The following is a 25,197-nucleotide window of genomic DNA, read 5'->3' as shown; positions in this document are numbered from 1 at the left end:
TAAATATTTTAAAAAAGACTTTCAACAATGTATTTTGGTATGCTTTTCACATGAAAAATGTCATACTTATGGTTGCTGGGAATTGAGCTAAGGATCTCTAGAAAAGCAGGCAGTGTTGTTAACTGCTGAGTCATCTCTCCAGCACTCTTTGTTTTGGATTTTATTAATCATGCTACAGATACTTTTTATTATGAGATATATTGGTTTAGGGAAAGTAGTTATTGAGGTATAAAATATGTTTAATAAATAATTGTATGCATTTTTGTGCTAGTGTGTGTGAGTGTGCATGAGGATGTGTGCACGAATGCTGTGTGTTTGTTTCTGAAAAGTAAAAAAAAAGTTTTAAGATATAAACCATTATAATAAATGCTGAATTTTACACATGTATTTATAAAGGTATATATATTTAATATATATGTATGTTTTCTTACACATATTTTTGTGCAGTATATTTTTCATTTTGACAAGGAGGTCAGAAGAGGGTTTTAGTCCCTAGAAACTAAAGTCATAAAAAGTTATAACCTTCCAGGTGGGTACTAAGAACCAAAGTCATGTTTGTTGCAAAAGCAGAAAGTATTTTAACTGTGTAATTATTAATCCAAATCCCATTTTGTGAGTTTCTAATAAAATATAGGAGACTGCAATGAGTTGAGTTCCCTGGGTGGTATGAAGTAAAAGAAAAGAAAGAACAATTTCTGAAGAATTTCAATAAACAATACCTGTTCTCATGAACACAGACTGAAGTGTACTTAAAACAGGAGATAGGGAATAGGTGATATTTTTCCATTTTGATTTCTATTTTGAGTTAATTATTCAATTTCAAACAAAAATTTGTAGTAAAAGGAGCAGCAGGCTAAGTTCCTGGCACCCGGCCACCTGCACGGCTAGCTTTATACCCGAAATAATTACACGGAAACTGTATTCTTTTAAACACTGCCTGGCCCATTAGTTCCAGCCTCTTATTGGCTAGCTCTTATATATTGATCTAACCCATTTCTAATATTCTGTGTAGCACCACGAGCTGGCTTACCAGGAAAGATCTTAACCTGAGTCTGTCTGGAGTGGGAGAATCATGGCGACTCACTGACTCGGCTTCTTTCTCCCAGCATTCTGTTCTGTTTACTCCGCCTACCTAATTTTCTGTCCTATTAAAGGGCTAAGGCAGTTTCTTTATTTAACCAATGAAATTAACTCCTCCATCAAAAATTTCTCATTTAAAGATTAAGGTAGTAAAAAAGATAGGAAAGAAAGTGACATATTTGGTCTCTTCATTCAAAGTATTGAATCAGAGTCTCTGAATGGAAGGCCTGCATCATTTTTATTAAGCAATATAGTTCATTTTGATACATACCTAATTTGAGAATGACCTCAGTCAGTTAGCAAGCAATAAATCCTAATTTAGCTCCCAACTAACATATTTGATAAAATTATCAGGAACAATTTGGGTCAGTTTCTCTCAGGACCTGGAGGACAAAAAAAGCAAACAAAATAAATCAGACCTTAGTTGTGGATTTTAGTTTCTCAATCATATCAAATACTAATCTTTCAATAATTTATAAATTTTGACCTGCAGACAAATTTAAATTTAAAATTTAAAGGGAATAGTAGTTCAATATCAAAATTATTTATATCAGTTAGATAGGAAAATTTGCTTCAAATTGTACTTTCCTTCTTTTCTCACTTCTTTCCTTTCATCTTTTCCTCCTCTCTCTCCCTTTCTCCCTCTCTTTCTCCCTTCCTTTTTCTATGGATGGGATGGGATAATAAAAAAGATTAATGTAACCTCCTGTGAACTATTTTTAGCAATTTTTAGTTATAGATAATTTGCTTTGGTATAGATTCTTCTATATTGATACATATGAAAAATTATTTGATATTCTTGTTTAAGATAACAATATAATTTGCATTTGTATCAATATTGTTATGTTGTGTATATTCTTATTTGTGTTTGCAATGTTTTTGAACACAAATGTAAAATTCTTTTTGTTATATTGTATGTATGTTTCTCTATCTCCTTAAGACATTTTTTTTTTTTTTTTTTTTTTTTTTTTTGGTTTTTTGAGACAGGGTTTCTCTGTGGTTTTGGAGTCTGTCCTGGAACTAGCTCTTGTAGACCAGGCTGGTCTCGAACTCACAGAGATCCGCCTGTCTCTGCCTCCCGAGTGCTGGGATTAAAGGTCCTTAAGACATTTTGAATGTTGATACAATTGTCATATTGACTATTCATTTTCTATCTCTAATCAAGATATTGTTACATGTTGTTACAAATTTGAGGTCCTTGTCCTCTTGCTGCACATCTGTTAAAGGATTATTTAGTTTTATGTTATGAAGCTTTAATCTTTAAGCTATATGTTATTAAGAATTACAGCTAAATGAGATGTGCAGCCCAAATGAGCAATCCATATGTGCAATCCTGATGTGCAATCCAGATGTTCGTTCCAGATGTTCATTCCAGATGGTCGTTCCAGATGTGCAATCCAGATGTTCATTCCAGATGTGCGATCCAGATGTGCAATCCAGATGTTCATTCCAGATGTGCGATCCAGATGTGCAATCCAGATGTGCAATATATAAATTTTCTTTTTTCATTTATTCTTTTCTCTATTCTTTCTAGAAGAATAGGAGACTTTGGAAATAGAAAGAATAGAGAAAAGAATTATTCTTCCTTTTTCTTTCCTGATCCTCTTTTTTGCTTTTTTTTTTTTTAAATTGAATAAGAAAAGAAAGATTTCCACCTCCTCCCAGCCTCCCATTTCCCTTCCGCTCCTCCCACTCCTCTCCCCTTCCCCCAACTCATCTCCCCCTCCCTCTCCAGTCCCAAGAGTGGTCCGGGTTCCCTGCCCTGTGGAAAGTCTGGGGACCTCCCCCCTCCATCCTGGTCTGAGAGGGTGGGCATCCAAACTGGCTAGGCTCCCACGAAGCCAGAACGTGAGGTGGGATCAAAACCCAGTGCCATTGTCCTTGGCTTCTCATCAGCCCTCATTGTCCGCCATGTTCAGAGAGTCCGGTTTTATCCCATGCTTTTTCAGTCCCAGTCCAGCTGGCCTTGGTGAGCTCCCAGTGGATTGGCCCCACTGTCTCAGTGGGTGGGTGCACCCCTTATGGTCCTGACTTCCTTGCTCATGTTCTCCCTCCTTCTGCTCCTCATTGGGACCTTTGGAGCTCAGTCCGGTGCTCTGATGTGGGTCTCTGTCTCTGTCTCAGCACCTAAACAGGTTTGCCTGGTAGCCCAATGAGCCGGGGACAAAAGGCGATATGTGACATTCTTGTATGAGTGGTTTTATGAAGGAAAATATATACTTCTCCATGATTAATAATGAATGTGATTGTACATTCAGTAAGTACAAACTAATTTATAAATATATTTCCTATTAACAATCATTTGTGTAAGATGATCCACATATATTATGTAATAAATAGCAGTACAGATTTGAGGGAATATAATGATGTTGGAATTTTCAAATGTTTCTATCAGTATTCAAAATAAAATTATTTTCCCCCTACACATTATATCACATAAATTCACAGAATTGGGTTATTTACAATTCAGTCTATTGAAGTAAATGTGTTTTTGGAAACTGTATGTCTATTTAGGACTTATATTGTGACCAATGAATAAGAACTGTAAACTCAAGTATCAACATATTTTCTTCATCTTTATGAAAAATAATTCATAAAATAAAAAAAAGAATTACAGTTAATAGCCACATTTGTCATAATTATGGTTATGTTAGTTAGGTTTTCTAGACACACAGAGTGATGTGGGATTCCTCTCTGTATTCTGTGATTACCATTTATTAATTGCTTTGGACCTATAGCAGGGGAGAACAGAAGTAGGCAGGAAAAACTAAACTGAACTCTGAGAGGAAGAAGACAGAGTCAGAAACAGCTGCTTGGGATGGAACTTAACACGGTAAGCCAAAGTCATGTGGTAATACACAGATTAATGGAGATGTAGTTTAGGATATAAGTTAGCCAGAAATATACTTAAGCTATTGATCAAACAGTATTGCAAATAATATTGTTTCTGTGTAGCATAGATAATGTAAAGCAAAAATAATATTTGAGGGTATAGGAAAACTGACAGATGGCACAAACAACTTGAATTTATGTTACTGAGAAACTTTTTGACTTTTGTTAATTCCTAATTTGATTCATGAAAAAAAGAATATCACACAATACTAGTGAAGAGTAGTATTTCACTTTTGGGCAACTAATTGAGAAAAGAAACATTCATAAAGCAAGGTAAATAAAAAAAACATCCAAACAAATAAGTAGGACAACTTATCATTGTTTTGTTCATTTGTATGAAACACATTAATATTATTTTAAGACCATTGTTTATAAATGTCTTCATTTGAAAATGTCAAAGTAGAGCATTTCTAATAAAATATATGCATGTTAATATCATAAAACACATTCCTAAAGCTTTCATTTCTCAACAGTAGTTCTGTCTTACCTCTAATTTTTATATGTATTGAGATACAGACAGGTATTCATTTTTCTCATTGCTTTGTTCAATGTGTTGATTGCATGATACAGTCTTCAACACTGGCAATGTCACGAATATTTTATATGCCAAGAGCCAGCAGGCAGCAGTATGCTTAATTCCTGTTCCATAAAGCAGTATTAATATTAGCACACACACTTTGCCCTGGGAAAGTGCTAATAAGTATTAAATTATAAAAGTTGAAAAGGAGAAACAGAGTTGAGCAGATGTTTAGGTTCTTCAAAGGGGAATCACTATGAGACAAGACCATAACAGGAGATACCAAGCCCTTCTCATCTGATTATAGTGCAATTCCTCACATAATTCTTCACTGACCTTTGCTCCAGTCTTGCATTCTCTGCCTATAATGAATGCTGAATTTTGTTTTCTTTTGTTCTTTCTTGTGCATGTAAAAATCTCATTGAGCATCTGATACAGCATACTTTCAGCATATTTTATTTTTAATGAGATATACATTTACATAAAAATAATCACTTAATAATTGAATTGTTTATTTATTTTGTGATAAAAATTGCCACAGCTAAACAATTCAACTAATAGATTATGCATCCTTAATATCATATATATTTGTATATATATTCATATATATGGAGATGTCAGCATGTCATTAATAATAAGTATAAAAGCTTTTCTATGATTAATATTTTATTTTCTATAAAATGATGAACTTATCAAATTCAATTTTAAATTAAAATTTATATTTATAGTTTAAAGTCTTTCAATTTCTTTTCATATGTCAATTTATAACTTTATGTCATAGGGACTTATGATTTGAAGTTGTAAAGTATGTCCCAAAGCAGTAGCAAATGCTAGATGTTATGCTATATACTAAAAATCTGTTCATAAGAATTCCATTTAGCAAAAAAAAAAAAGGCCGGGCGGTGGTGGCGCACGCCTTTAATCCCAGCACTTGGGAGGCAGAGGCAGGCGGATCTCTGTGAGTTCGAGACCAGCCTGGTCTACAAGAGCTAGTTCCAGGACAGGCTCCAAAGCCACAGAGAAACCCTGTCTCGAAAAACCAAAAAAAAAAAAAAAAAAAAAAAAAAAAAAAAAAAAAAAGAATTCCATTTAGTACAATTTTGAGATTAAAATATTTAAGGCTTTATATTTTAGGAATAATTATATTAAATAACAAACAAAAATAGGTTCTAAGAAACCATATATAATATAAACTACATCCCAGCCCATAGCACTTCCGTATAGCACCTCTGTGTGTGTATGTATGTGTGTGTGTGTGTACTGTCTTGTATCTTCATTTTTGTTCAAAGTTTACCTTCATGATTGGACAACTTATGAGGTGCTCATTCTTGGAAAATACTGATTTTCTGTCTCTCACTGAATCTTAATTGTAGCTTTTTACTAGTGATGGGGTCTTGTTCTGGTAGTCCATAAGTGTCTCAGATTCCATCTGAAGTTCATTATGACTTAAAAGTCATTTGAGTTCAGACATGCCTGCCCTGCTTGTTTCAGTATCCTTGAGGGCTGTGAGCATGTTTTCATTAAGCCCGTGGGAAAGAACATTTGCCCATGTGAAAAAGCACACTATCTAGTAGAAAGAATACTACTGATGCCAAACCTTGGGAACATTGAGATAGAAACTGAAACTGCTTACTCAAGAACAGGAAAAGTCTTGTGGTTAGTGTCTGACCAGTGTCTATGCTGTGCTTTGTTCTGCTTTTGTGTATAAGCAGGCTCTGAGATAAACTCAGGAGTGTCCAGAGTAATCCTGAATCTACCCAGTGATTTCTGTCTTAATTTCTCTCAAGCTGGCATTTCTTTATCCTCAGAACCCCCCTTTCAGGAACTCAGACTGACATTGTGCGATTTGTCCTATTGGTGCTGGTACATCAACTGATGTTGTCATTGTGAAGGTTGTGAAACTGTTTCTGCAGCAGATGAATACTAGTCCGGAAACTTAGCCCTGGTCAAATGCTGAGAATACAGAGAATAACCATCTGTGGGACTCCCAACCTTAATTGGTACATATACTGTGAAACTTCTACACCTAAGGCTCAAGGAATTTCAATTAGGGGGACAAAAAAAGGCATAGGACCCACATGTTTCTTCAATATAGTATCATTGGTATATGAGAAAAAAGCTGAATTCATAAAATATTCACTCAGTTTCTCTAAAAGAGAGCATAAACATTGAATCTAAAATAGTTCTTGGTGGATGCCTAATGCATATTTTGGTTAGGACTATAAAATAATTTCTCTCTCAGCTTAGTGAGATAAATGTTGCTTCTGTGACAAGACATCTTACTACAATTTTCCCTGGTGCCCCCTATTATACAGAGTCAGCATCTGCTGAGTTTGTACCACTAGCATGCAGAGACGGGACTGGATTCATATAGGAGGTTTAGAGCAGGACTATAAGGATAGTATTTTTTTCCATTAAGGTGGCTTTTAGAGAGATATGTAAGCAAGAAAAATTAGTATAGCAAGTACGGAAGAATTTAGGAATGCAAAGAAAAATAACATAAAAGGATCACAGTATTATCAATTTTTGCTCTGAAGTTAAACTCCTAACCTAGATAAAACTGTTTTCCCCAGCGATAGCTTTCTCTGTTGTTGAGGCCATAGAAGGTAGGTTATACAAGAGTCTTTTTATCCCCGGTTATCACATCAGAGTAACTAGAAGCTGACATAGTAGGGCTAGTTATCCATTTGAAGAGTTTGCCTCCAGCTGGGTTCCTGGCAATTTAATTTGGAAGGTAGGGGAGCAATTATAAACCGGTTGCTCTAACACCAGAGATATATCCTGGAGCCAGCTGTGCTGTCAAAAAACATTTCTCATGCATTGCAATTAAAAAACGATTGGGAGCCTATTTCCAGTAAGTCATGAAAAGACACTTTGAAGAAGGTGGGTAGAAAGTGGCTTAGCTGTGTCACAGGAAAGCTAGAGCTGCAGGAATTTGCAAATGATGAGGGGTGGTGATGTGGGAATTGGTATAAAACTCAGGCTCAGTAGACAAATTATAAAAGAGCCATTGAACTGTTGTTGAATGAAAAAATAAAACAGTTGCATTACTTTGTATTTAAGTGTCCAAAGCTTTGTTTTTGTACTGTGAAAACATGGACTACTGTTATTTTGTTTCATTCAACCATTCCCTGCTTTGTTGAATTCAATTCATTTGAGAATATGTAGACAATTCCTTAACTATTCCATATCTATCCCACAGACATCCCCAAAGTGCTTCTACTCTATTGATGGCTGAAGTAGTTGAAAGATTACCATATAGGAAATATTTTATAAGAAATTAATGTATTTGACTTCATATATTAAGTCCATTATAAATAAATCAAGGAGCTGGCCTATTTCTTTTAGTTTGTATTGTGTTGCAGAGGTAAATAGCTTTAAAATTTAAGGTGCATAAGACAATAAGTTACTTTCCCTTCATGTAGCAGAATTTCTGGTTTCAAAACAGCTTTATTCTAATCAGACTCTTCAATGAAGGATTACTTTCCTCAATATTTAGCAGTCCTATGTCTAGAAAAATAAAATATGTAAATGAAGGTATGCTCATAGTTCCATAAATAAGTTATGCTATCCAGAAGTGTTTGAAGAAAACTAGTCATATGGCCAAATCCAGAGCAAGGATAGACTTAGACTGTTCAGAACATTTTCTATTCTATGTAGTTATTCCACTATCAAGCCTGCACATACATGAATGCACGGAATGGATTTCTCAAACATATTTATTCTCAATGATTCTTTCTAATAAATGATTTTTTTTTCTGCTCAGGTAATGTAAAGAGGATTTAATTTGAAATTTGTCAAAAACATCTTGGATATTGATTTTTTTTGTTTTTTGTTAATTTGAAATTTGTCAAAAACATCTTGGATATTGATTTTTGTTTTTTGTTTGTTTGTTTTGTTTGTTTGTTTTTTGAGATAGGGTTTCTCTGTAGTTTGGAACCTTTCCTGGAAACTAGCTCTTGTAGCCCAGGCTGGGTTCGAACTCACAGAGATTTGCCTGCCTCTGGCTCCCGAGTGCTAGGATTAAAGGTGTACACCACCACTGCCTGGCTTAAAATATATAAGAAAAAAAATAACAATTATCTGTGTGAAACTGTCAATCTTTTAAGATATCTCTATGTTAAATTATATAAGAAAGGCAAACAAAGGTTAAAATCTATATTATATTTTCAATATCACTTTAAAATGCCCCCAAAAGTAAAAAAGTAAATTAAAACTTCAATTGAAAAGTAACACAGTTATTTAGAAAATGCACTGTTGGATAGTGTTCACTGTAGCACAAAGAGAATATTGTTCTTACAGGAACTAGTTGTCCCATGCCGCCTGCCTGAAATAGGTTAAAAGGTTGAGAAAGGGGGAACTCCCTGGCATGGAAGACAGGATAACTACCTATGGTGCCTGTTAATATATGAGGTCCAGAGTTGTCAGTTAATAGATTTATTAATTTAAGTAGTTCCATGCCTTCTTAAAAGCAGGGGCAAGCAGGATCCAAGATTGAGTCCTGTCATTGGTACTTGTGAAGGGGAAAATGTGGGAGCCCAGCTAAGTATGGGTAGGTCACCCAAAGAAAGTTCTTTACTTCCAACCATTATCACCTGTCAGAGTAGGACTGGGCCTTCAATAAATTCAACAAGAGGCTTGGGTCTCTGTAGTTTACCCTGAAGCAGTGCCTGGTTGCAGGAAGAACCACAAACTGAGATTATTTAAGCACCACCCAAAAACAGATTATGCAAAGGAAATGCCTAACATTCCAACCACTATAGATAGGACCACCTGCCAGCACACACTTACCAGGACACTCCTAGACAAATGTCAGCCAGTCAGGGGTCCTAAAACCTCAGTAACTCATCACCCCCACGTTTACAACAATAAAACCCTATTCTAATTGAGCTCGGGGGGTCTCCACTTTTTCCAATACATTGGACATGCGGAGAAACCGAGTTTGCAGACTTGCTTAAAATAAAGGCTCTTTGCTTTTACACAGGGAACTTGGTCTCCTTGCTGGCTTTTGCGGGGACTTCGTGGATTTGGGCATAATACTTACAAAGTCCTTATTAGAGGCATGCTACTGCATGTTTTTCAGCTTATAGGTTGGGAGGTTCAAAGGGAAGATATTTAAATCTCCATACTTTTATATTTTGAAAGTTTCTTTCTTTTTTTTTTTTTTTTAATTTTTCTGTAGCTTTAGAGCTTGTCCTGGAACTAGCTCTTGTAGACCAGGATGGCTTTGAACTATCAGAGATCGCTTGCCTCTGTCTCCCGAATACTAGAATTAAAGGTTTATGCCACCACTGCCCGGTCATATTTTGAGAAATTCTATTTCATCATTTAGGATAATATATTTAGTAAATATAAAAGTACAGTTGTATAACATTTAGACTTTTACTGTAAAAGTTTCTGTAAATTCATATGAGATGAAATTGAGATTTATCATGTGACTGTGTGACACCCATTGATTATTCCTTCGAACGCTTTAGCTGTATTTATTTATTTGGACGTTTAATGACGATAACATATGTAAGTAATGTCTTCACTCATCGTACATGTTTATGTATAGAAAATGTTCTCATACTTACACAAATGTATATATTTATAATCTACATTGAGATGATATATTGCATTTCTTTAAGATTTTGAGACTCTGTTCCAATAAGATCATTTAGACACTATGTTAAAAATCTTTGAAAGAAAAAAATCAGAACACTTGTCAAATATGAACTAATTATGCCAAGGTTGGTCCAGAACTTCAATTTGTTTTATAGAGTTAGTAGTTAGAAACTAAGGAAGGAACCACAATACTACTAATAACACGAAATAACATAAATAATATGAATAGCATGCAAATGTCACCAAGTTTACCAAAATATTTTAGAGTTTGTCTTTCAGATCTGGAAATCATGGATTATTCATGAAATTATCTGGTTTCAGGGAGTCAGAGGCATGAAGATTGTCATGAGTTCAAGGCCAAACAGTGCATCATAGTGATTTTCAGACTTTTCTGGGCTACAGCATGAGATGGTGACTCAAGAAAAAAAAAGATACAAAAATTTGTCAAACAGATCCAGAAATATAAGCAGTAAAATAGGACTAGGCTATATGAATTTGTGGAGGCATAATTTGAATAAACACTACGTGCCCATTCCATGACACCACCATTCACCCTGCTTAAACTTATATTCTTACTAGTTGCAAAGTTTTGAACCTATATGAGGCTTTAGAAGTGTATATAAATAGATAATATATGCTTGTTTTTAGGAATGGGTTAGAAAAAAATTTTCTTTTGCTAAACATTAATTTTATCCCTTACTATTCCTTTAAAATAACTTTAGAAAAACATTATAATGCCAATTTTTAACTTGAATAACAGCCATGATAAAAATAAGTATTAAAGCTTTGCTTATAGCAAAAATACCTTTAATATACTGAAAGTGTCATAGGAGGCTGGAGAGATGGCTCAGTATTTTAGAGCATTGACTGTTCTTCCCGAGGTCTTGCTTTCAATTGTTCAATTCCCAGCAATCATACGACAGCTCACCACCATCCATAATGAGATCTGTTACCCTCTTCTGGCCTGCAGGCGTACATGCAGGCAGAACACTGTACTCATAATAAACAAATAGATAAATTAAAAAAAAAATGTCATAGGACACAGTTTGTTTTCATGAGAAAGGGAAAACTTTTGTTGATTCTGTAGTTTGTGGTATTGTTATAAAGAGTGAGAAGTCCTACATCTTAATGTGACTGTGTACAGGTCCTGATGATTGCACACAGGTAAATGTGGAAACTTTTCTAGCAAATGGAATTTTAAATCATCTGGTGACAGGTCTCCAGGGAAACGTAGCGCATTCTGTTCTGTTTATTGAGTTTAAAGTGCTAGTGGGAAATCCAGTTGATGATGCTGATCAAGTAATTGGAATTATGAATATGAAGCTCATTAAGCAGGTTTTAAATCAACATTTAAGTTATTTGCATAGTAGACAGGAAATTGCAAGACTGGTAAAACCTTTCAAAACAGAGTGATATTTGTATGTATGTGAGGATAGATTTGTAGTGAATGGCAAATACAACACAGACTGGTCAAATAAAACACCTCCTTGGTACACTCACCTGAGACAAACCTGTGTTATTTTGGGGTGGCATTTAGTAATGTCAGTTTTCCTTTCTTTTAAAACATTTTCTGAGCTTAGGCTTAATGTAGGTAAGACAGATTTTCTAGCAGAATGACTTAGTTTTCCAATAATGGTGAAAAACAAATAAATATTCATACTGAACAAAATATCAAACCCATTCATATATACAATGAAATTTTGAGAAAATTTATTAAACAAAATATCTTTTTTTAATTTAAATTCTGATAGAGTTGATGGTATAGGTAACTGGTAAAACATATGTTAACACCCCAGACATATACTTCACACAAATTCTGATGATTTCCTTATGTTTAACTTAAACTATCTTTTTCCACTTTGATAAAAATAGAAAACTCCCAGATTTAGGTTTATATGTTGTCATTTTCGATAAATAGGTGCTTTAAATTATAGCCTTATTTTATAAACTCAAATTTGTCTACAAAAATCTTATCTGATGATTGCTTTGCATCTCATATTAATGAGTACATTTCCCCCGTCCCCTGAAGCATGATAGACCCACCATATTTTCTGATGTATTTAGTCCTTTTTCTCCAGCATGTTTTTCATTTACTCGGTTAATATCAATAACACATTCAAAATTTGAATTAGAAAAAAGTTACCCATATAGAATAAATAGAGAAATTAAGAGAGCAGTGTCAGAGAAAGAAAATACAAATAAAATAAAATAATGTAGTAATAGGATAAGATAGTTGCAAGAAAAAAAGATTAAATTACATTGTGGTATTCATAAAAGAAACAGTAAATTAACAATGAAGTCCACAAGTAATTAGACTTTACTTATTAGAGACACTTCTGAACCTATAAACACATGAATAATATCAGTTGTTTGTCACTGTGTGAGTGTAGATATTGACTTTTAACTCTACTTATTGTTTAATTATATTGACATAATGCAAATTGGATGGAAATATATTTCAATGACATATTTGAAAAACTTGTTTTTTAAAGTAGAAGAATATTTGCTATTAATTTTCATTCTTACTATTATAGGAAAGTTTGTCTAAGAAATTTTGTGTATAGTTACATAAAGATCAAATATAAATCATTTGCATTTTTTACCTACATTGAAACCTATCCATTCTAGAGAAACTCTACCATGAATGCCTGTGGTGTAAGCCACAGCTGGGAGTTTCTTCTTTCATTGGATAACATTGGTTACTGAAAAATTACTGTCTCAAAAGAAAGGATGCAAATTCAAAATATTTACAGAAGATCTCCTAGGTTTTCACACATCTTGATCTCCCAAGTGATGAGTATTTTCTAAAAACTGCGAATGTGTCTCATTTCCTTGGAAATTCTACATTGTCCAATCTACAGATAGAAAAGAAGAAACTGACAGATCCAAAATGTTCATGATTATTTTGGGGACCTTGGGTGTCCCTCTTCATTGTGCTCTTTGTTATCAGATACTTGACCTAATTGAGAACACCATTTCACAATGCAGGACTTTTGAATTTCTAAATCATTATTAGGCAGGAATGAAGAATATGTCATTAGGCTTCCTTTCACCTCATGGCTGTGTTTTTTATTTCTCTTTAAAAACCCTAGAAGTGATTTATTGGGAGCCCACCAAGGCCAGCTGGTCTGGGACTGAATAAGCATGGGTTGATTCCGGACTCTCTGAGCATGGCGGTCAATGAAGACTGATGAGAAGCCAAGGACAATGGCACTAGGTTTCGATCCTAATACATGAACTGGCTTTGTGGGAGCTTAGCCTGTTTGGACGCTCACCTTTCTGGACGTAGATAGAAGGACCTTGGTCTTCCCGCAGGGCAGGGAATTTGGACTGCTCTTCAGTATCGAGAGGGAGGGGGAATGGAGTGGGGGGAGGAGAAGAGGAGTGGGGATAGGGGGAGGGAAGTGGGGGGAGGGCAATATTTGGGAGGAGGGGAGGGAAATGGGAAATGGGGAGCAGGTGGAAATTTTAATTAAAAAAGAATAAAAATAAATAAGTAAAAAAAAAAAAAAAAAAAAAAAACCCTAGAAGGCCAGCTGGACTGGGTCTAAAAAAGCATGGGATAAAACCGGACTCTCTGAACAATGAGGTCTGCTGAGAAGCCGAGAACAATGGCACTGGGTTTTGATCCTACTGAATGTACTGGCTTTGTTGGAGCCTAGGCTGTTTGGATGCTCACCTTCCTAGACCTGGATGGAGGGGGGAGGACCTTGGACTTCCCACAGGGCAGGGAACCCTGACTGCTGGAGAGGGAGGAGGAGGGGAACGGGGGAGGGGGAGGGAAATGGGAGGCAGAGGCGGGGAGGAGGCAGAAATTTTTAATAAAAAATAAAAAAATATAAAAAAAAAACAAATTAAATCCCTAGAGCAGTGGTTCTCAACCTTCCAAATTCTGTGACCTTTAATATAGTTCTTCACATTGTAAAGACCCCCAATCATAAAATTATTTTATTGCTCCTTCATAATTGTGATTTTGCTACTGTATTGTGTCTGGATTCTAAAACTTAAGCTTTTTGCACTACTGCTTAACAATATTTTTGCAGCTGTGGGTCAGGAATGTAAATGGCATAGATCTTCCATGTACTTGTTACTATAATTCAGGCATCAAGTCCTTAAGAGAACTGAAGAAAAAACACTCTGAACAGCAACTGTTTAATTGCCAGTAACAATTATTCTTACTGAAAACTTTCACACTTTGGGGTTATTTGTAGTAGTGCACTAAGTAGCCAATATATCTGTAATTGATTTCCTTATTATATTTATTTATTGTTAATATTTTTCTAGATTGTAATTATCTTTAAAATTAACAGTGCTTACTAACATAATGTGATTATTCTCCTTAAAAGTTCTATTGCTTAAAAGTTCTTCATATTTAATTCAATATGACACAGTATGAATTTTCTTCTGAAATTTCTTTTAATTGTTTAAAGCTCTCTTTGGTGTCATATGAGAATATCACTCATTGGCGTGTGTTTGAATATATACTGTGATGATCTAACTTAGTTTTGAGTGTAACATTTGACCTTCACCTATCTTACTCATATGAAATTTCAATATTGACATGTAAATTTCTATATGCATTAGATATTTTTCTGTTGATGAGATAAAACACAATGAGCAAAGAGTAGTTAAGAAAGAGAATATTTATTTTATCTTATGGTACTAAAATGATAAGAGTCCATCCTGGTAGACAGTCATGGCAGCGGATGTCAGACGGGGCAGTAGGATGTGAAAGCTCAGGAGTCATATCTTAAACTTAACACCTGAGCAGAGAGGGCAGAATGGGGGTGACAAGATGGTAAGAATATTCAAATCATCTTCCTATTGATGTACTTTCTATAGCAAAGCTATACCACCACACAAAAATAACATCACCAACTGAAAATCCAGTGTTCAAATATTTGAGCCAATGAGGATGTTCTACATACTACTGATTGTGAGTCCTCCACAGTGTGTCAGACATATCAAGCCTGATTGTTTCTTCCACTTTAAAGGTTTCTATGGTCTTACAGAGTCTCAAAAATGATTTAAATATCAAATGCCAGATTTTATTCTGAAACTCAAAATCAAGAAGCAAATTATATACATTGAACATACATTAGTACAGAACACACATTATTATTTTAGTAGGGATGAATGGAGGTAAACTGTAAATACTGAAGGAAAGCAAGGTGGAAATCCAAGAGGAAAAACTTCAAAAGCTCTATCTCTATGTCTGCTGTCTGTGACTTAGTTTCCAGGGGCTTCTGTCCCTCCCCCGTATCTCTGTTGAACATAGTCCCCTTCCTCTAAGCAGTTGTCTTTTGCAGATGTTTCATGACATTGGCATCTCTAATACCTTTGAGCATCCACTGCAATACACATTTTACTTTTGATGGTTCATGCAATGTTCTCCTGAGACTCTCTACAGTGTTCTTCTTGCTTTAAAGGCTCTCTGAAAATACAGAAGAGTCCATGACTATTTCACTTTTGCATCCTCTATTCCTCTAATGCTGGTACCATGTGTATGACATTGTCAAGTTTGCTTGCTAACTTGGGATGGATTATGCCTCCTTGCATACCTTTTTTGTCATGCTTTATAGTCAATTGCTTTATTCTTAAGGCTCACTTTCACAAGATAGAAGCTTAACTGAGTAGTGTCTTGATCAAAAGTTACCCTTCCTTGTGTTCCAGTGAATAGCAAGAGATCTCTCCTCAATTGTGCTAATACCCTTACCAATAATAGTTGCTTTCAAGCTCAAGCCTTAGCTACACTAATCTTCCTAGAGGATTTTGCTTTTGAACTGTACATTTGTTTTTCTTTCTGACCTCTTTTAAAAGTAGACGTGGAGAAGAAAAATCAGTAATAATTATACCATGAATCCATTGTTATATTATCTTGAAATTTACTCTGCCAAAGAAATTAGTTAAATATTATTTAATTTAATTTTAAATTAATTTATTTAATTTAATCTTAGTTTAGTTCTTAGGCCAAGAGCAGATGGCAGGTGGATTTTCTTTTGTCAAAATATCAAAAGAAAATAATGAACTCTAGTCCACTTTACCAATTGTTGATAATGTTTACCTCTGAAATCTTCTGAATTAATTTTCCATAGTCCGTAGTGCTTCTCAGACTGCTGCCTTCCAAATGTTTCTAAAATGCCCCTTCTATCTCTGTTCTAAGCACTCTACCACTTTCTAACCCAAGTTTAAAACATCCCTTCAATACCTTTCAAACCTCAGCAATGTGATGTTCTTCAAATCAACAGCCCACTCTGTGACAGCAACTTACATCAACAACTTTTATATTGTTATGATCAAACACTATTACTGAAAACAATTTATTGTAAAGTTTGTTTTGTCTTATGTATTCAGATGGCTCACCATAGTGATGGGGCATAGAAGTAAGTAAAAAGACATAATAACAAGTAAAGGATGATGAGAGATCGTATCTTCAACAGCAAACACAAAGTAGGAAGACCAAAGTATCACAAGGGTCTGTACATTATAAATGCAGCCCCTGTCAACATACTTGCTTCAGCAATGGTGCATTACCTACATAAACATCATCAACAGCTGGGGACGTTGTTCACAAGTCTGAGACTATGTAAAAACATACTCATTCAAAATACCACATACCATATATTTATATTTTCCAAAAAAATAATTTCTTTTCTTGTTTATGGTGACAAAATTTTATATCGTTGGAAGTTTCTGTCTGCCTGGTTTCACTTCCACTCAGTCCAAAATAAACATTGTATTAATTATAAACTGGTCTATTGTTCAAACTAACAATCTCTTACAACTTAAATTGAACCATAGTTCTCATCTATGTTTAGCCATATGGTTTGTTACCTTTCCTCATTAAGGCATTCTCATCTTGCTTCCTCTTTGCCTGGTTTGTCACTGCATTCCCCCCTTACCAGAATTCCTCTAGTCTGGTTGTCTTGCCTATACTTCTTGCCTGGCTACTGGCCAAACTTTTTTTTTTTAAACAAATATGAATAACAAATCTTTACAGTGTGCAAGAGTATTATCCCATAGCAATTTTATATTCTTTAAATCAGAAATTTGAAAGGCATATTTATATAAAACTTTGTAAGTGTTTCTTCTCAGAAGTCTTCTATTAAAATTCATATTTTATTTGAAATCCAAAGATTTTTTTCCCTCTAAATAACCCTAAGAATCAATTTTTTCTATGTTAGGAGAAATCACATTGATATGTTGACTAGACATGTATTAAATAAAGAGCTAAATCTTAGAAGTTCAAATGGCACTTTTAACTCAGTCAAAGTTCTCATCTAAGATGACAGGAGTGAGCAGGAAAATCACAGTACAAGGAAACAAGATTTGGCATGTTATTAACTGTCCTGTCATTATGCTGTTATGTTATTGTCCATCCGTGCTAAAAGATGTGGTGCTAAAGATCAAATATGATAAGAATGATCATTATTATGATTATATTTAAGGTTTTTCAGAATTATTTGATTTCTTCTCATGTGTCTGTTTCTTACAATAAAAGAGATTCATTTATACACTCAGTGTTGCTAAGAAAATGTGTTGTTATAAAATAACTCTAAAATGTAACAATTGTCTAGGTCATTTTGAATGGTTACTGTCAAATTAGCTATTGGAAAAGTGTGAGTTAAGATATATTATTCAATATCTTTTTCCAAGTACTGTACTATACCTCTAGGAAACAGTTATTATTAGATTTTTGACAGTAAATAAGTAGCAATTAAAAAGATGATGACTACAAAGAGGGTAATGAGTAAATAAATAAAATATGTACTGAATGTACAGTGATCTTGTATAATGTTTAGTATACTATATATATGTACAATCACTATATGCTTACATATAAAAAGCCTATAGAAATGTAAAGATAGAAAAACAATGAAATAAAGTGACGATTTTGCAAAAGTATTCTCCATGAAAGGGAAGCAGTAATTCTGTTATCTCGGAACACATAGGATCCTAATATTCTAAGATTTAAGGAAGATGGCACATTTATTATTTAGGAACCCTCCCACACTACCGCCTTTTTAGATAATTCTGTTGCTGTAATAAAATCATCTAATAAATAGCAATTTAGGTGGAGAAAATTTTCATTTAGTTTTCACTTCCATGTCATAAACCATCACTTAAAGTCGTGGCAGTAATCTAAAGGGGGAGCTTGAAGAGGAAAACATAAAGGTATACCATTTACTGACTCTCTTCCTGAAGGACTTACCAGCTCATGTTCAGTTAGCTTATGTCGTTAGTTTATGATCACCTGCTTGGGGATGGGTCCACGCAACAAGTTGGGCTTTATCTCATCAATCATCAGTAAAAGCAATAGCTCATAGGCCCCTCCAAGAAACCCATTTTGTATAAACGTTCAGTTGAAACTCAGACAACTTAACCCTCTGTCAAGTAGAAATATAGAGGTAACTAGACAATCACTCAAATGGCTAGAATGAAGGCTCAAAGGTTCAAAACTTGGAAAAACAGGAAATTCTTCCAATTTCAATTCAGAGCACACATACTGACCATCTCTCAAACACCTACAACTATAACTTCAGGTGACCTGGCGCCTGTGCTTTCTGTAGGCACCACACTCACATGTGTATAACCACAAACAGACCCATGCATATACACCTAATTAAAGACTAAAATATATATCTTTAAAGATAAAAATATATCTAGGATAAATTATAAATGTGTACATAATAATTCTGAAAAACTGAGACTCTTGAGGATAAGCAAAATACCACCATAAAAGGGGGATCTTGTTAGGTCTTTGACTTTACTTATTATTTACAAATGAGGGTAGGGTAGTCATACTCTGAGTAGGTATTTTAATTACGAGCTATAAACAAAAATAGCCTGGCGTTCTTTAACATCATGGTTTACTGTTCTAATTATCCACCACTGTCAGTAGGTTGAAAAATAAGCTTAAGTATCCTATGCAATTATCTTCTTGTATTAATATGTTAGTGATAAATTCTATTAAATTTTCTTGTTTCAAAATACCTATGCTCCCTCCTTTGTTCTTCAACAACATGCCTCCTTGATTTAAACCTCTGGCTTGTTTATGTCACAATCCAATTTAAAGACTTAATTTCTAGCATTATTTTTTAGTTTCATTTGTGTTGAAAATGGCTGTGAATAAGCATGCCTTCCTTTGTGAATGTAAACTATTGTTATTTTTCTTGTTCTTATATAAAAGTTTCTAATTTGCTTCTTTTAATACTCAGTATTTTAAGGACATAAGCATATATAACTTTTTGCCTATCAATCAAAAAGCTTCTCTTTTGTCTTCCTTGGAATAGTTTATGCACCTTCTCTAAAATCATCATTTGTTATAATTTTATGTTTTCTGTAAGTAACCAAAAATTGCCTTTTTTAAAATCTTATATCATTGAAAAATATATATTGTCTTTTTAGGCAAGATTTCTCTGTGTAACAGCCCTAGTTCTCCTGGAACTAGTTGTGTAGACAAGGCTTACCTTGAATTCATACTCACAGAGATCTGTTTACCCCTGACTTCCAGTGCTGGGATTAAAGGCATGCACCACCACCACCATGATCGAAAGATACTTTTAAGGATACTCTTTTATGTTAAGGGTTAATTTATCTTAATTAATTTTATTTTTCTCCTCTTCTTTTCCCTGTCCCTGTAATAACAAGTTCATAGGTTTCTCTTCTTGGTTTTATTGTTAGTTAGTTAGTTTGTTTTTATTGAGAGTCTGGTGCTGTAAAGGACTTGTGCTTATCTACACAAGTGTAGCTAAAATCCTCCCTTGTGCTTTTCTCGAGCCGTTGTTGTCAACGTTCCTGTTGCTGTGACCCTTTAATTCAGTTCTTCAGATGTTGATGACCACCAACCATATAATTTATTTTCATTGCAACTTTATAACTGTACCTTTTCTACTGTTATGAATCATAATGTAAATATCTGTGTTTTCTCATAGTCTTGGGGGACTCCTTTGAAAGGGTTGTTCAGACCCCAGAAATGTTGCACCCCATACCTTGAGAACTGCTGCTCCAGAGCTATTTCACCTTAGCTCTTGAAAGTCAAAATGGGGTAAAATAATGATTCATCTAATTCCTCTTAGAAATTAACATTGATAACATATTCCAAGTCAGGGAAAAATAAATAAATAATAAAAAAGAAATTAACATTGAATGTTTGATTCAGTCTGTAATATTACATAGTTCAATCATCCAACTCACATACTATGTCTCTGTGGGGTCTTCCAAAGAAGGGTTGAGCAACTTTGCTTTCCTCTCCGTTTCTTAAAAGTTGTAAGAAAATAAAAGTTTTTTTTTTTTTTAATTTAACTTTTTAAGCCTCTTTTTCCAGATTTATTGGACAATCCAAAAATTTTTTTTTCTAAAAATCTCAACATAATTTAACTTCTCTTATGTGTTTGAGAGTTAACTTACTTGTCTACTAGATGTTTACAGCAAGATAACTGAAAAATATGTTAAGTAGCTATTGACAAAACATATAATGATACCAGTATTTTCTCCATTGCAGTATTTTAATATTAGTTCATTGGAATTTCAGAAACTGGTTCCTCTAAGACAAACATGTAGAGACCTTCTTGAACTTGTTATCTTTTGCAGTATATAAACTCAACAGGATGTCTCTCAAAATAGACATAACTCTATGGCCTTTTGCATTTTTTTTTTTTTTTTGCTGCTATTTGAACATCAACATGATCGATTCTCTTCTAAGTAGCTAATCTTCTGAATAGGTCATTTTAGCCATTATCAAATGAAGAGACTGTCAGAAAGGCACCTAGAAACCATTTAACTTCTTCATACAGTACTGGAAATAAAAAATAGTTTTACATAGATTACAAATGGATAAATCCTTATTTTTTTTTACTCACAAATGCAGAAAGTATTTTTATTAAGTTAAAGTATTTCTTGAGCAGCAATTATTTACGTGGAGAGTTCAAAAAACTGACTTGTGATTGATTATTTGCCTTGTCCTTGATTATAGACACGATTACGCGCACTCCTAGTAGTTTCTGAAGCAGATCTGTCAGTCTATTCTCTTCTGATCACAGGAAGGACAGTGTTCTCTTCTGAACTTACATCTTTAGAACGGTTCGAATGCTTTTCCCCTAGTGCATCAGGTCGAAGCCTTGGTTAATTTGGTCGAAGGTTAGAGTGTCAGTTACAAATTCGTCAACTTTTATCTCTTTTGACATATATTCAGACACCAGCTTTGGGACACTCTCTACACTCTTCCATCCTCCAAAGGCAGTGCCTTTCCACGTGCGTCCTGTCACCAGCTGGAATGGGCGAGTGGCGATTTCTTCACCTGAAGCAGCTATGCCAACCACCACACTGACTCCCCAGCCTTTGTGCACCCCCTCAAGGGCTGCTCTCATGACCTTCACGTTGCCAGTGCACTCAAAAGAGTAATCTGCTGTCATCTCAATGAGTACTTCCTGGATGGGTTTACTGAAATCCTGGGGGTTAATACATTCAGAGGCTCCAAATTCTTTGGCCTTTGCGAATTTATCTTTATTGATGTCGATACCAATGATCCGGGGTGCGCCAGCCACTTTACAGCCCATGATCATTGCCAATCCAACTCCTCAGGCCAAAGACGGCACAGGTAGAACCAGGCTCCACCTTGGCAGTGTTCACAGCAGCACCGTAGCCAGTGAAATGCCACACCCGAGAAGGCAGACTTTATCCAAAGGTGTTGAAGGATCAATTTTAGCGATAGAGATGTCAGCCACAACTGTGTATTCAGAAAATGTGCTGGTTCCCATGAAATGAAAAGTAGACTTTCCTTTGCAGGGAAATCTGCTAGTGCCATCCGGCATTAATCCTTTCCCCTGAGTGACTCTTACCTTCTGGCAAAGGTTTGTTTTAGGATTCAGACAAAATTTGCATTCTCCACACTGTGGGATGTAAAGCGGGAAGACAGTGTCACCTGCCTTCACCTTAGTGACCCCTTCACTAACGCTTTCCACAATCCCAGCGCCTTCATGTCCCAAGATCACTGGGAAACACCCCTCAGGATCAGCTCCACTCAGGGTATAGGCATCGGTGTGGCAAATGGCGGTGGCGATGATCTTAATTCGAACTTCATGAGCCTTGGGAGGTGCTACTTCGATTTCCTCTATGGAGAGAGGTTTTCCAGCCTCCCAGGCGACTGCAGCCTTGCATCTGCTCACCTGGTTCGCCATGTCCGCAGGTTGGGGTTCGTGAGCTGAACGTCAAGCAACAAGACTAGCGGATCCCGGGAAGGCGGGTCGTGCGTGAGGGGGATAAATCCTTATTTTTATATTTAAAATTTGGTTCATTTCTCAGTCTTCATCAGAGCATCAGAGAAAGTTCTTGTTTTTAGCAGATGGTGAGTAATACAGAGGTACACCTTGGTCAAATTTAACACAAGACTGTGAAATGCTCAGTATTGAATGTTTCATATATCACACCTCAAGGAAGAGGGGGTGAAAATGGTAAGAGTCATAAGTAGTATGTGTCTATTTGGAAACATTTGTTTTTGTAGGAAATGACAGATCCCCTACATACATGAAATTACATCCTCTGTGACTCTGCATATGACCTGCATAAGCTCATGTTTGCCAATTCCAGAATGGATGGGGGAGGATTTCATGAAGTCTCATACATAAATAAGAAGATACTCGTCATTGGTGATTGTTAACAGAGTGTGGAGATTTCTATGTGGTTGCAGTCCTGGAAAGACAGACAATAATGTACTTGATAATCATACAAAAAAACACGTACAGTCACAAATGTATAAGAAAAACTGGATGAAGATGGGAGGTAAAGTCTCAGTCATCAAAGAACAGGGTGTAGATTCTCAAACATATTACATGCATACAAGATATTCTCAAATAAAATACTCAAGGGAAACCAAGGGACTATCTGTAAAACAACATTATCCAGCAAATATTGAAAGCTATGTGTTAGCAAATATTATGATATATACTTCTTGCTTCTATTTTGTCTTATTACTGAAAACCATAATGTCCAGAAATATAAAACTATTGAATTTCATGGTTTTACAATTTGAAAAACTAAGTCACTATCATGCCTAAATATGTGATTAATTTTCACATTGGAGCAAGTGAATCACACAAAAAATAGAACTATGCATTTTATATATGCGTGTTAAATAATAAAAAAATTCAATAGTTACTCTTTACAGCCTACAAGTAAATGGGATGCACGTAAGCTTCTTTTCTTTACTTAGTGAGTACCATATAAATCCTGACTTTGTGTGCAGTCCAAGGTACTTGATACTGTCCTCTGTTAAAAGTGAATTTTTAGATAATTTTCACCATCTTTCTTCAACTTAGTTTAATAACCATTCATGTGCAGTAGAATCCTTTAAAATACTCAGAAGAAAATTAAAGAAAATGAAAAGTAATAGAATTACTTTGTATTTACTCCTTAATAAACCAATTTGTTAATAGAGTCTAATGATAAAGAAATGCTTTTTATCCCCAATATAGCTATCTCTGAACAACATACACCACTGCAATATATTCTATGCTTATTATTAAGTTGCAAAGTACCTTGTAGTTGTATTTCAAATGTGAAAAAAAAAATTCAAAGGAATTATGATGTTGGGATAATAGAGGGAATGATTAAAAAAAACAAGAAGTTCTGTTTAAAAGCTAAGCATCCTTCTTTGTAGATGGAAACTTTAAAAGCAATAGATGGGTATTTTATTTCACAGATAATCTTAATAAGTTTGGGTCATATAAAAATAAGCCTAGAGCTGATATTGTCTCTGCATTAAAGTATGAGAGGCAAAGAAGTAACCTAAAAATTGCAAGTGGCTGGTATAGTCCCTTTGTGCATCAGGGTAGAAAAGGGACTTTTTAGAAATGTGTTTGTGAACTACTGACTTTAATTTGCTGCATAATTCAGCTACACAGCCTGCCTATTCTGATCCTCCACCTCACCTATTTCCCCAATCTCTGCACACTTTCTGTGTAGCTGGTGACAATAAAAAATAAAATGTTCTGTGAGGAGAAGGCCTAGGTAGGGCTAGGTAATTGGAGAAAGTTGTTTACTTGGATGACTAAAACAGGATTATAAAACCACTGGAGGTTACACACCTTGAGTTAATGCAGGGTAATGTAAATTGAGAGACACTTTCACCAAGACATAAATGTGCTTTCACCACTCCAGAAATCATTAAGAGACTTGGACAAGCATTAAACTCCACAAAAGTCATTAAATGTGGAAGTAAAAGTTAATCATATATATCCTGAGACTGAATGGTTTAATTTCAGTGACTGAGTCAGATGTCCTTTACCAAAGGATGTGATGATGCTTATTACTGTGTGTGTGTGTGTGTGTGTGTGTGTATGTGTCTGTGTCCGTGTGAGTGTGTGTATGTTTTCTCTTTATACTTCATATAGGAAGGAATGAGTATGCCATCTTCAGGAACAGTGGAAAAACTTTATAAAATAAAGTCCCTATATGTTGAAATTATCAATCACTGTGAACTGTGGGAAAATGTGCCTTCATATTGACTTTTGAACAAGAATCAAAATAGAATACTTGCATCACTTTGGGGACAGAAGGAATGTGAAGCTAAGGCGACAGGAAGTGATGTCACACAGATCCCTATTTTGACAATAGTAGTTTAATAATAAACTATTAATAAAATTTATAACAAAATAATGCTAGAATGAATATTACATTTGTGAGGTAATCCATGCATTCAGCATTCTTTTATTCTGTAAATTTCAAGAAAAATTATAAGTATTTCACTTGACCCTCTTGATTGCACAGAAAGGATTGTGGCTCTGATGGTCTATAAAAATTATTTCACAGAGAAAAATGTCATAAGTCTAGTATTGCATTGAATCATTACAAAGAACATTTTGCCAGATAACAGAAATTATTTGAAGAGGGGTACTGTCTACTTGCAGGAAATCATAGATCTAGAAGATTCATCTTTTCAGAAAGTGTAAATGGAAAGAAAACAAATATTATATATATATATTATGTTAAATTTATATATATATATATATGTATATATATATATCTACATCTATATGTAAACTTTTAACTTGGGACAATTCCTGCTGAAAGCTTTGCATAAATCATTTCCTTTGATATTCTCA

At 34.8% G+C, this 25,197-nt stretch overlaps 1 pseudogene; it reads right to left on the bottom strand.

Annotated features, from left to right (window-relative positions):
* Positions 1-20,978: 20,978 nt before the first annotated feature.
* Positions 20,979-22,284, bottom strand: LOC130885093 (alcohol dehydrogenase class-3-like; annotated as a pseudogene).
* Between the last annotated feature and the right edge of the window lie 2,913 nt (positions 22,285-25,197).

This window comes from Chionomys nivalis, chromosome 12 (genome assembly GCF_950005125.1).
Source record: "Chionomys nivalis chromosome 12, mChiNiv1.1, whole genome shotgun sequence".
Classification (NCBI taxonomy): domain Eukaryota; kingdom Metazoa; phylum Chordata; class Mammalia; order Rodentia; family Cricetidae; genus Chionomys; species Chionomys nivalis.
The sequence above is the reverse complement of the archived record's forward strand: the minus strand, read 5'-3'. Positions and strand labels throughout refer to the sequence as shown.